Below are 14,468 nucleotides of genomic sequence, written 5' to 3'. Positions count from 1 at the left end.
TTTAAAATTTAAAATAATATTTATTAATATAAGATATTTTATTAATATTTTAATTTTTATATAAAAAATAGTAATATTTATATTTATTTTGATTAAAAATTAATTTGTGTTAATTAAAAAAAATGAATATAAAAATTTATTATTAAATGTTAAAGAGATTTTTTATGAAATAAAACTAAAGTTGGGAGATTTTATTTTAACACATTGAAGTTAAATTGTAGAAATGAAATAATTACCAAAGTTGAAGGAGGATTGATGTAATTTACTCTCATCTGGGATGAGCCCCTGAGTATTCTCTGTAGTCTGCTGTACAGGAAAGCATTCAACTATTGTATTGGATTTTCTTGTACGATGTTTGCCAAACATTTCTGATTTTGATGGTATTAAACTCTTTAGTAACACTGACCCAATACAGGCTTGAGGAAAGAAAGTGGTCAGTCCAGAATGGTGAGCCCCTCGTCGTCAGTGTGTGCATGTCGTGCTCACTAGTGTTCGGTGGCCCTTATGAAGTCTTGCATCCCACATCGGCTGGGAGCAATAACATATTAACTTTATAAGTCTCCACCAAGGGCATCAAAGGCACTTCACCAGGAGGTGGTGGTTGGGTGCCTCTGCTTGTACCCAGGAAAGTCCCCGGGCCCTTCCTGCAGAGATGCAGTCCCGGAATCGGGAAAACTTAGGCATGGAATTCGCCTCGCAATTGGCGAGGGGCTGAGACAAGTTTGGAGCCCTCGAATTCTATACTTGAGTCACAGTGGCCGTTGTTTCACAGTTATTCACTTAGCCCCCTCTAGGGTTCTAACAGAACGGGGCTTACGGCCTCCTGGTGTGTTTGTCTTTTTCCTATATAATTCAGGGCATATTTAGGTCACTGTGATATGTTTTATTCCAAATCATAAATAATTAGCTATCATCTTCAAGTTCTGTTTTTATGTATAATATTGAATCTATTTTCTTTAAATTATTATTTATATTTATTTATTTTTTTTCCCTTGCACAAAGACAAATGATTTCCATCGAACTTCATAATCCAGGACTTAGTCGTAGTCACAAAGAGAGTTGAATTTTGAAACAGATAAAACATATATTCCACTTACGAATAGATTGAAAAAAAAAGGATGGTGCCCTTCTATGATTTTTTTTCTGTTTTTTATTTCTATCATATCAATTAATACACATCAAGATTTCTTTTTCAAACGATTTTAAAAACATATTTTCTCATGCCAATCTGATATATTTATAATATTTTAAATAATTTTAGAGTATTTTTTAACAGAAGTTCTATGCTGTGTTACTGTATACAAAAAGTGGTCCAACGAAGAAAGTATCATGTGCTCTGAAAGTAAGGTGATTCTGTGACACAGTTTGTTGCGTAGGTTACTTTCCACCGTCTTTGGCATCATTGCGACAGACTGGGGAGGAGATCACATAAGAGCGCTACAGCTACCACCTCCACCATTTTCAATTTGTTAACCCCTTGTCATATATGCACAATACATTTCAACCGCATGATTGGACATTTTGGGCATACTGAAATGCTTCAAACGGCAGATTTGCAATCAAAGGGAGTGATCTATATTCTTGTGCTGTTCTCACTCTCTGGATATTCAAACCGGTTGGCTTTGAAAACCTTTGCTGCCATGTTAGAGACATCTGTGTTGTGGAATGTGGATATTTCAAACAAGAAACCAAAATATTAACTGAAAACAATTGTATGGAATCAATCGATGATTTCAGCATCAAAACTAGAATTTATTAATATAAGGAAGAAAAGAAAAACAAATTGAGGTTTTTCCGCCCTTTATCAATTTTTGTTCTCAATTTCATACACATCAATTCATTATAGAAGCTCTAAATAAAACAACTGATAAAAATGAACCATATATTAAAAACTTGGATGGCTCTCTTTGCTCATCCTTGCTGTCTATTTTAGCAATTTTAGCATAAAGAAACAAAGAGAAAAATTTACAACATGAGCTCATATCTTTCTACAACAACCCTTTCTCCTTTATGAAGCACGATAAAAGCACTGACACAGGGATGAGGGGGAAAAATTAGATTAATCTTACACAGCAACTGGTGTGGCTTCATCAAGAGCAAGAACACCTGGAAGTTCTTTGCCTTCCAACAACTCCAAACTGGCACCACCACCAGTTGATATCTAAGATGCTTCTCTTAAGAAATTCAAGTTTCTCTTGGTCACTTAAACCAGGCAAAAATTCACTACAAAAGCCATTGAAAAGCATACCTTGCTGTTGGCATCAGCTGCAAACTTGTCAGCAATGACCACATCAGTAGGCAGCAGTAAAGATACCCCCTTAGCCTTGGCTTTTTCAACAAGTGAAGTTGCAAGATCAAGTTTGTCCTCCTCCACAAGGGATGACCCAACTGAGTACCCTTGTGCCTTGTATAAAGTAAACATCATTCCTCCACCCAATATGAGGATATCAACCTTCCCCAGGAGGGATTCTATCACTCCAATCTTGGTTGATACCTTTAAGCCACCAACAATTGCAGCAAAAGGCTTCTTAGGATTTGCCACAGCTCCAACAAGATAGTCAAGTTCCTAATTGCAAAAAGCACATCAGCATTCTTTCATGAAAGAACAAAGAAAAATGAACAGGCATCTAACACACCTTCTGCATAAGAAAACCGGCAACAGAAGGTTTCAAGTATTTAGCCACACCCTCTGTTCATGCATGGGCTCTATGAGCACTGCCAAATGCATCATTAACGTAGACATCTGCAAGAGCAGCTAGTTTCTTGGAGAATTCAGGATCATTCTTTTCCTCCTCCTTGTGGAACCTTACATTCTCAAGAAGCAAGACACCTCCGTCTGAGAGCTCAGCCACCAGTTTCTCAACTTCCTCACCAATACAGTCATTAGCCATTTTAACCTATTGTATAGAGGAATAAGAAAAACTAAGCAACCCAGATAATCCAAAAACAGAGGAACAGAGAGGGGGGAGTGGAGGAGTAGGAGTTGGGGAGGAGACGAAGGCAAACCTGGACTCCAAGAAGTTCAGATAGCCTAGGTACAAGTGGCTTCAAGCTGTACTTGGGCGTAACACCCTTTGGACGTCCCTGAAAAGCACAATCAGATAAAATAATCATACAAGTGCTCACTATCAAAAATTGGCACAGAATAAAATCATATTTATCACATACTCATTTATTCTATTATGCAACAGACATGTGATTGAAAGGAATGCACATACTTTCATGCCAGTAAGCAAACCATCACTCTAGATCATAGGTTTTGTTCATAGTAAAAGAGCTATCAACTTTTTCATACGCTCATGTAAACAACAGTGCATCTTTCTTCAGCCTGTCACATTTCAGTAATTTTACTCATCTTCAAATCTTAACCCTTTTAAATAACAGGTTTTAGTTCAACTTTCAAAATAATAACAAATATTCCACATAAATGAATATCTTTTATCAATTCCAATTATTTTTGAATAATTTAATGCATCCCATATCACCTCATACGTCTTGGCAACATTACTTCAAGCATAAGGTAGCACACCTCCAGTCTGGATTTTTTTTTTATAACAAATATTCATATTCTTGCCAAAGAAAGTTAAAACTCAATTTTCAAAAAGAAACGGAATATTACATAAAAATGGATTGCAGAGGTCAGGCATGATCTTTTCATTTAATGATGTCTATGACAAAAATGTATGATATATCTAGATGGACTACAGTCTCACAACGATGGAGAAGAGAAGAAGGAATATCACACTATACACTCCAATAGAGGTTGAGCAAAGGAAAATATAACCTTAATTTACCAATTCCATGAATTTTGATCACGTAAACTCAATCAATAGTCATAACAATGATAAAAAAAAAAAAAAAAAAAACAAGAATAACATAACCTAGAAAAAAACAAGATTAACATAACCTAGAAGACGAGGAAATTTTCCTCATGGCAGAAAAAGACAAAAAGATGATGCATATTACAACCGAAAAAAGGAACTGATAATTCTACTATTAAAAGTCCAAGAAAAGCTTTCATTGGGAAGGCCCAGATAGCTAAGCACTGCCTTATCCACATTCAGACAAATGAAGCCATCAAAAGAAACAATAGCAACAAAGAAACTTAAAAATGCTTAGATAAATAAATTTTGTGATGCCCACCTTTCTTCAGTACTAAAAACACTTAGGATTTTTGTTTTTAGTCCTTCAAACTGATCCTTCTACTTGATTAATTGACTAAGCAGATTAATGCCATCCAATTACTACCACAATTACACCAAAGAAAATACACCATGTGTATGAATGTAGGTGTCCTCTGCCAGATATCAAATATGAATATATGACAGATATCATGGCACAAATCCATTTTCAAAGCCACATTTTGCACCAGCAAAAACCATTCCGAAAAAAAAAATAAAAAGCTTATCGGGCAGCGACCACTGTAGATCCAAACAGCTAATTACAGAACCAAGCAGAAATCTGATCAAAAGGGTAAATAGGCACTACTGAAAAATAAAGCTGAGAAGTTGCATAATAATAATTGAAAAAGCCAATTTCACGATAAAAGTAATCACAACCACAAGCAATTAAACTATTTTATACATATCCAAAGGAGCTAGCAGGAAGCAAAATAAAGAAATATCAACCAGAGCATTGATAGAAGACAAGCCACATACCCATTTTATCAAAACAGCATCAGATATCAGAAGAACATGCAAATCTGTTAACATGCGTATGATTCAGGCAAATCCTATAAGCTATATCACAACAATCAAACAGCGTTTTTGTGAGATATCAGAATTACGTGATGTAGAAACACATCTGCAGACATATAACCACCAAAAACGCAGATACAACTAGTAGAAGCAATGAAATCAGCACATAAATTAAGGGCCGGGCAAATGAAGAATAACAAATAAACATATCAAGAATCTACAAGGGTAAATATAAGTGATCTAAAGGGAGAGATCAATCCAAAAAAAAATTTCCAACTAGAACAAGAAATATAACTGGTAAAAAGCATTAAATAAGGCATTGCAAGTATATACCAAATGGGTGCAAAGAATAACTTTGGAGCCATGATCCATCAAGTACTTGATGGTGGGAACGGCAGCTCGGATCCTGGTATCATCAGTGATATTGAAGTTATCATCCAAAGGGACGTTGAGATCCACTCTCACAAACACCCTCTTCCCCTTCAAATCTGCGTCATTTAGACTGCTGACGCTCTTCTTTGTAGCCATATCTCAACACACCTGCAAAAAACCCAGAATAAACAAACCAATACATGAGTACCCAGATCAGTAGAACACGCACACGCGCATATATAAACAAATTAGTATATATATAATATGATAACAGTGAGAGAAGGATAGTTGCATACAACGAGAAACAAGTAAAGATCAAGAACAGAGCTTTCTGGGTGAAATGAAGAAAAGACAAAGCAAGAAAATAAAGAAGGCTTTAGAAAGAGAGAGAGAGAGAGAGAGAGAGAGAGGAAGATTAGGTGGATTGTTCGGTCTGGGGCCTTGGAGGTCTCAAAGGCGAAGGGGATTGTGGTTTTTCTTGGGGCGGGGAACACACTGGGCTAGAGATGTCTGCACTGTGTAGTACGTGGGTTGGGTTTCTCTGTGGTGCAGCTTAAACCCTTGAGCTGTCGGTTGATGGTTTTGCATTTCAGCATATGCGAATCAGATTCCAACTTTTTATTTCATAATTAGTTGAAATTAAGCAAAGAAACAAATAAGTAGAAAATAAGAAGAATTCTTCTAGAAGATCACAAGCTTTGACACTTTGACTTTTGCTTTAGAATCTTCGGTTGCGTCAAGTTTAATATTCAATGGTTTTGTAAAGTAAAATAATTTAATTACATTATTTGTAAACATATTTTTTATTTAATTTCAAAATAAATTTTAATTTATTATATCATAATAATTTTAAAAATGAGTATAATAATATTAAGAATGCATCTAATATAAATTTAAATTTAAATGAGAATTAACTTAATTATCATTAGATTAAATATTTATATCAACATATGCGGAGAATTAATTAAAGTGTATATATAAAATATATTAATCTATATATAAAAATTTAATCTGATGATAAATACACTCATCTTTATATGAGCCCGAGATTTAATAAATTAAAACTTATTACCCTAAGAAATTTGATTTTCATAGCATTTCAATTTTATTTATTTAGGCGTTTGAAATATTTTTGTAGGAGATAAAAGTGATGTATTTGTGGCTGGAGTGCATTTACAGCGTTCATCATGCTTCTCTCTACTTACCTTTTAATAAATCTACTCACATGCTTTGCTTCAAATCATTTTAAATTTTAATCTCTTATGTTACAAAATAAATATTAAAATCAAAGGAATACTATGATTATAATTGAATGAAAAATATACTCTAAAAGTCTTGCTTTGATCATGCATTCCTTTATAATTGATGGGTAATGAAAGGGCAAGTTCTGCATCCCACATCGGCTGGGAGCAATAGCATATTAACATATACAGAGAATTAATTAAAGTGTGTATATATAAAATGTATTAATCTATATATAAAAATTTAATCTGATGATAAATATACTCATCTTTATATGAGCCCGAGTTTTAATTGGCCCACTTTAATATTAAATTGAAACTTATTACTCTAAGAGATTTGATTTTCATAGCATCTCAATTGTATTTATTTAGGCGTTTGAATCATTTTTGTAGGAGATGAAAGTGATGGTATTTGTGGCTGAAGTGCATTCTGACATTCATCGTGCTTCTCTCTACTTACCTTTTAATAAATCTATTCACATGCTTTGCTTCAAATCATTTTAAATTTTAATTTATTATATCATAATAATTTTAAAAATGAGTATAATAATATTAAGAATGCATATAATATAAACCTAAATTTATATGAGAACTAACTTAATTATCATTAGATTAAATATTTATATCTACATATATAGAGGATTAATTAAAGTGTGTATATATAAAATGTATTAATCTATATATAAAAATTTAATCTAATGATAATTATACTCATCTTTATATGAGCCCGAGTTTTAATAGGCACACTCTAATATTAAATTGAAACTTATTACTCTAAGAGATTTGATTTTCATAGCATCTCAATTTTATTTATTTAGGCGTTTAAAACATTTTTGTAGGAGATGAAAGTGATGGTATTTGTGGTGAAGTGCATTCTGACATTCATCGTGCTTCTCTCTACTTACCTTTTAATAAATCTACTCACATGCTTTGCTTCAAATCATTTTAAATTTTAATTTATTATATCATAATAATTTTAAAAATGAGTATAATAATATTAAGAATGCATATAATATAAACTTAAATTTATATGAGAACTAACTTGATTATCATTAAATTAAATATTTATATCTACATATACAGAGAATTAATTAAAGTGTGTATATATAAAATGTATTAATCTATATATAAAAATTTAATCTGATGATAAATATACTCATCTTTATATGAGCCCGAGTTTTAATAGGCATACTCTAATATTAAATTGAAACTTATTACTCTAAGAGATTTGATTTTTATAGCATCTCAATTTTATTTATTTAGGCGTTTGAAACATTTTCGTAGGAGATGAAAGTAATGGTATTTGTGGCTGAAGTGCATTTCTGAGATTCATCGTGCTTCTCTCTACTTACCTTTTAATAAATCTGCTCACATGCTTTGCTTCAAATTATTTTAAATTTTAATCTCTTATGTTACAAAATAAATATTAAAATCAAAAGAATACTATGATTATAATTGAATGAAAAATATACTCTAAAAGTCTTGCTTTGATCATGTATTCCTTTATAATTGATGGGTAATGAAAGTGTGTATATATAAAATGTATTAATCTATATATAAAAACTTAATCTGATGATAAATATACTCATCTTTATATGAGCCCGAGTTTTAATAGGCACACTCAAATATTAAATTGAAACTTATTACTCTAAGAGATTTGATTTTCATAGAAGTGCATTTACAGCATTCATCGTGCTTCTCTCTACTTACCTTTAATAAATCTCTACTCACATGCTTTGCTTCAAATCATTTTAAATTTTAATTTATTATATCATAATAATTTTAAAAATGAGTATAATAATATTAAGAATGCATCTAATATAAACTTAAATTTATATGAGAACTAACTTAATTATCATTAGATTAAATATTTATATCTACATATACAGAGAATTAATTAAAGTGTGTATATATAAAATGTATTAATCTATATATAAAAATTTAATCTGATGATAAATATACTCATCTTTATATGAGCCCGAGTTTTAATTGGCCCACTTTAATATTAAATTGAAACTTATTATTCTAAGAGATTTGATTTTCATAGCATCTCAATTGTATTTATTTAGGCGTTTGAATCATTTTTGTAGGAGATGAAAGTGATGGTATTTGTGGCTGAAGTGCATTTCTGAGATTCATCGTGCTTCTCTCTACTTACCTTTTAATAAATCTATTCACATGCTTTGCTTCAAATCATTTTAAATTTTAATTTATTATATCATAATAATTTTAAAAATGAGTATAATAATATTAAGAATGCATATAATATAAACTTAAATTTATATGAGAACTAACTTAATTATCATTAGATTAAATATTTATATCTACATATATAGAGAATTAATTAAAGTGTGTATATATAAAATGTATTAATCTATATATAAAAATTTAATCTAATGATAATTATACTCATCTTTATATGAGCCCAAGTTTTAATAGGCACACTCTAATATTAAATTGAAACTTATTACTCTAAGAGATTTGATTTTCATAGCATCTCAATTTTATTTATTTAGGCGTTTGAAACATTTTTGTAGGAGATGAAAGTGATGGTATTTGTGGCTGAAGTGCATTTACTGAGATTCATCGTGCTTCTCTCTACTTACCTTTTAATAAATCTACTCACATGCTTTGCTTCAAATCATTTTAAATTTTAATTTATTATATCATAATAATTTTAAAAATGAGTATAATAATATTAAGAATGCATATAATATAAACTTAAATTTATATGAGAACTAACTTGATTATCATTAAATTAAATATTTATATCTACATATACAGAGAATTAATTAAAGTGTGTATATATAAAATGTATTAATCTATATATAAAAATTTAATCTGATGATAAATATACTCATCTTTATATGAGCCCGAGTTTTAATAGGCATACTCTAATATTAAATTGAAACTTATTACTCTAAGAGATTTGATTTTTATAGCATCTCAATTTTATTTATTTAGGCGTTTGAAACATTTTCGTAGGAGATGAAAGTGATGGTATTTGTGGCTGAAGTGCATTTCTGACATTCATCGTGCTTCTCTCTACTTACCTTTTAATAAATCTGCTCACATGCTTTGCTTCAAATCATTTTAAATTTTAATCTCTTATGTTACAAAATAAATATTAAAATCAAAAGAATACTATGATTATAATTGAATGAAAAATATACTCTAAAAGTCTTGCTTTGATCATGTATTCCTTTATAATTGATGGGTAATGAAAGTAGGGGTGAGCAATCGGTTCAAACCGAACCGAACCGAACCGAACCGAATTAAATTATCAAAACTGAACCGTCAATTTTAGAAACCGAACCGAACCGAAATTAGTGAAAAATCGAATCAAACCGAACCGCTTTAATTCGGTTCGGTTCGGTTTAAACCGATCAGTTTGATTTTTGATTGATTTTTTAATTTAGACTTGATTTTCAAGTTATTTGGTCTAATTTTAACTTTGGTTTGAACCTAATAACCATTAATCAATGAAATTAAATAATTAATATATATAAAATTAAATATAATTCATAAATTTTCCATAAAAATAAATTAATTCAAAAATCGATTCGGTTCGATTTAGTTCGATTTGACTATATAAATCACTATTCGGTTCGGTTCGATTTTTTCTCTTCAAAACCGAACCGAACCGAACCGAAATAACTGAAATTTTTATAAATTAAAACCGAACCGAACCGATTAACTTTTAAAACCGAACCGATTGAACCGAATTGAATCGGTTCGGTTCGGTTTTTCGGTTTGAACCGTATTGTGCTCAGCCCTACCCTTAACCAAGTCTATTGGTACCCTCAAATATAGCACAACATCAACAGATCATGTGGTATGTAAGTTTTATGATGATCTAGATAGACAGATAAGATCTATCAACCTTTAATGAAAAATTGCATTTGATTAATAAGGGTTAGAAAGACTTTGATGAAGTCTCTATACATTTTCTTTTTCTTATTTATGCGTATGTACATTTCTTTGGCTTTGGAGTGCTGGCTCAATTACAGAGGGGCACTGGAAATTATCTTTTAGAAGTTTACTGTATGGATGCAATGAAGAAAAAGTGTTGAGAAGAGCTGTGACATATGCTGCTGCTAAAGTAGCATTCTTTTGATTCACAACCTCTTTGATAATTCTGAAAGTTTAATTTTTGTTTTGTTTGAAGTAGTGGAGGAGCTTAATTCTAGCTGAAAAGTAGCAAGACAAACTTCCTTAATTCTAGGGGAGTTGATATTGTCTTGTAAAAGGAAAAACTTTTGAAAATAATCAACCTTCTTTCTTCAACCTTTCTTCTTTACGTTTAACAAAGACAAAAAGGCTAACAAAAAGAATACTTCAAATGAATAAAGCCAATGTTCCATCACATGCCCAACATATTAAGACTGTACTGAGGAAACCAAAAGGAAAAAAAAATAGTGAATTTTACGTGCATGTTGCTGTCCATTACTTTTCTTGAGACCTCCGTGCACTACAGTTGTTTTAAGTATCTAGTTCCAAGTTGAAGTTCCAGGAACTTCCATAGCATTAAGCGAGAGGAATCAAAGAATCAAAGGCAAATGGCGAGACAAATCTTATTGGCTGTGTTGGAGAAAATTTCCAATCTTCTTATTCAACAGTTAGATTCACTGCTTGGAGTAGAAGATCAAATTCTTTGCATCGAAGCCCAATTGAGAACATTTGCTGATGATTCTGAATATGTGAATAACAAGAAACTACTGACAGAGATTATTCACGATCTTGAAGTTGTGATTGATGAGTTAATCATCAGTTCAGCCCAGAGAAGGAAAAGAGATGATTTCATTCGGTATGTTTTCGCTTCAGTTGATCTGCCGGTGTATTTCTTTCATATTCTGGCTCTTGTCGATTTGCTACATCATTATAGACTTCGTATGAAACTGGAACAGTTGATTAAGATTTTCAAGATGCATATTGATATTCTCGAATATCACTGGAATATTGTTAATGATCGTTCTTGTTTCCAATCCGTTATCTGGCACGAGTGTGTAGACCCATATGACAGTGATATTCCTTGTATACTATCTCTTAGCTGGGTTGAATCTGTAGGCCCATATGACATGGGTATTTCTCCTATTGTACGTTTGTTGGATGCCTTAGCCACTCGGAAAGAGCTTAGCCCCGCGGTGCAAAGGCAAGCCTGGCGCTTAAGAGACAAATTCAGGTCATTGCAGACAGTCTGAATCACAAGAACTAAGTGAAGTCGGAATGGCATGGATGGAGGAACTCGGTGATGTTTGTCGCTCGGCCGAGAATGTTGTGGGCCTTTTCATGGATTCCCAACGGAAGAAGAGAAGGAAACGACCTATCACAAAATTAGTTTGGTCGTCCCGCAATTTCACTTCCAAAAGTAAGATTGCCCAGCAGCTGGCGTGTATTGAAGATAAGATCCGTGACATTTATAGTAGAAGATTTGAAGCCATTCAAATTTCAGTGCCTGATGTCTCCCGTAGTGAATTTTCCAAAATATTTGACAGAATGGCAAAAGAACCTCCTTGTGCTGCGGACCAAATTGACATATTTAGCTTCAAAGACGATGTAGATGCAGTTACAGCACAGCTTCTGAATGAGGATCCTCGCTGCCTCACCATTTCAATTGTGGGTGCCCGAGGCATCGGCAAGGCAAGCCTCGCCAAGTTAATTTATGACAGTCAAGCTATTGCCCATCATTTCCCTCATCGTGTCTGGGTTTCAAGAAGAGGTGAAAGCAAGGAAACTATCATGATGCAGATTTTGGGCATTGAGGGATCTGATATATATCGTGATCCAAAGGACACAGAGGAAAGCTATATATGTAGGGTGAGGCAAACGGTTAACGCTTTCTTCATGGATAAGAAGTATCTTATAGTTATCGATGACCCATGTTCAAGTAAAGTCTGGAATGCATGTGAATTCTGGAGAGGAATGGGAAGTGCCTTCAATGAGATATCAAATGGAACAAGAATACTTTTCACAGTTTGTCATATATGGCAAGCTCCACCCCTTACTGAAACTAATTTCACTTGCAGACTGCATCTGCGAACCAATGATGAGAGCTGGGCATTGTTCAAACATACTTTGCAGGTAAACATCCCTCCAGAGTTGCAGCATCTGAAGGGACGCATCATCAGCAAATGTGGGGGGTTACCAGCGGTAATTGTGAAACTGGCAGAACTATTGTCACACACAGATGCAACTCTAGAGGAGTGGTCGAGGGTTCTTGACCAGCTAAATCAAGATGAAGAACCCTGGTCAGGAGTATTGGAAGAGATAAAAAATTATTTGCCATTGTATTTGAGGCGATGTCTCTTTTATTTTGGATTATTCCCGCCAGGCTATAAGATCCCTGCAAGAAGATTGATTGCCTTGTGGGTTGCTGAGGGTCTGGGGCATCAACAGGATGATGCAGTATCCCCTGAATATGTTGCAGAGACATGCTTGAGAGAGTTAATTAACTATACTATTGTTCAGGTGACAGAAAGCAAACTCAATGGAAAGGTTAAGACGTGCTGCCTACCAGAGGCTCTGCAAGTACACTGGTTTAAAAAAGCCAAGGAAGCTAAATTTCTTCAAGGTCACTCCAACATCTCTGACACTGACATTGGTGTAATACGCCGTCTTGCTGACCATCTTCAGCAGAATGATGCCGTCTTTGATGATATTCATCATTTCAACAGTGCTTCCTCATTCTCTCGCTACAGAGATGTGGTTTCCTTTATATCTTTTGATACTCGAGAAGGAAGCAAACCAGGAGAAGAGATAGGGAACTTTCTAGATAGATGCATCTCAAGCAATTGTTTCCGTTTGCTTTGGGTGTTGGATCTTGAACAAGTATACAAACCAAAACTGCCCAAGGCTGTAGGCCAACTCATTTGGTTGAAGTACCTTGGCTTGAGATCAACATACCTTCAGATGCTTCCTGCATTCATCAACAAATTGCTAAACCTTCAAACGCTGGATTTGAAGCGTACTTGCATCAGCACTCTTCCAAGTTCAATATGGATGATGCAAAAGCTGAGGCATTTGTTTCTAGATGAGAGTTTCCGCAGTGCGTTTGTCCCCCCACAGGAGGACAGCTCTCTGGCGGACCTTCAAACACTTTGGGGTGCATTTGTAGATGAGGATAGCCCAGTGAGAAATGGCCTGGAAACTTCATTGAACATTACAAAATTGGGTCTAAAATGCAAGATATCTGTGCCATCTCAAAAAGCAGCAATGTCCTCACAACTTGTTGATGTGGAAAATTGGGTTCTAAAACTAAAACGCCTTCAATCATTGAGGTTGAAATCATTTGATGAATCGGGTCTGCCATGGGATCTTCACTTACGGTCTTTGTCAGGCCATGTGGATCTCTCCAGTATATATTTGGTTGGAAAGCTAAAGAATCAGCAGCTTGTATCTGAGTTACCCGGAAGCCTGATTGAGCTCACCTTGTCAGCATCTGGACTGGTAGAGGACCCAATGCAAACATTGGACAAACTTCCCAACCTCAGAATTCTGAGACTGTTCTCAAGATCCTTTATGGGAAAGAAAATGCTTTGCTGTTTTGGAGGATTTCCTAAGCTTGAAGTCCTAAAATTCTGGGAGCTGGAGCTACTTGAGGAATGGAATGTGGAGGAAGGAGCAATGCCTAATCTGAAAGACTTGGACATCAGACGCTGTATGAATTTGAAGGTGCTTCCTGCTGGGCTACAGTGCATCAAAAACCTCCGAGAAGTAAAATTAACAAAGCTTCCAATTTTGTCATCAAATCTTGAGGATAAACAGGGTGAGGATTGGGAAAAAATAGCCCATGTGCGCCATGTCTGCATAGAAGATTGAAGAAGCTGAGCAAAATTTCAACTATAAACAGTGCGTACTCTTCTGTTTCTATAGCCTCAGATTTCATCTGCTTCATAGTCTGGTTCCCCTTAATTTTCAAGCTTACAGTTTTCTTACATAGAAATCAACTTGTTTGACTCCTATCATTTGATTACTAAGTGTATGTTTCATTTGTTTTGTCTCTGAAGGGCAGGCAGCTGGAGATCTTTCTGTTGGCTTTACCGTTTCATTCTCTCTTCTCCACGTTTCTGGTGTATTATTGCCTGTTATTGTATTTGTAGCTCTTGTTGTTGTTGTTGTTATTTCCAAATAAAATTCTATCAGTAACTTTGTTCCTTAA

The 14,468-nt window shown here is 33.8% G+C and overlaps 2 pseudogenes; one reads left to right on the top strand and one right to left on the bottom strand.

The window, feature by feature from the left end:
• Positions 1-1,213: 1,213 nt before the first annotated feature.
• Positions 1,214-5,526, bottom strand: LOC131179043 (phosphoglycerate kinase, cytosolic-like; annotated as a pseudogene).
• Positions 5,527-10,688: 5,162 nt separating this feature from the next.
• LOC110644317 (probable disease resistance RPP8-like protein 2) lies at positions 10,689-14,468 on the top strand (annotated as a pseudogene).

This window comes from Hevea brasiliensis, chromosome 1 (assembly GCF_030052815.1).
Source record: "Hevea brasiliensis isolate MT/VB/25A 57/8 chromosome 1, ASM3005281v1, whole genome shotgun sequence".
In the NCBI taxonomy this organism is placed as follows: domain Eukaryota; kingdom Viridiplantae; phylum Streptophyta; class Magnoliopsida; order Malpighiales; family Euphorbiaceae; genus Hevea; species Hevea brasiliensis.
Note: the sequence above shows the minus strand (reverse complement) of the source record. Positions and strands in the feature narration are given on the sequence as shown.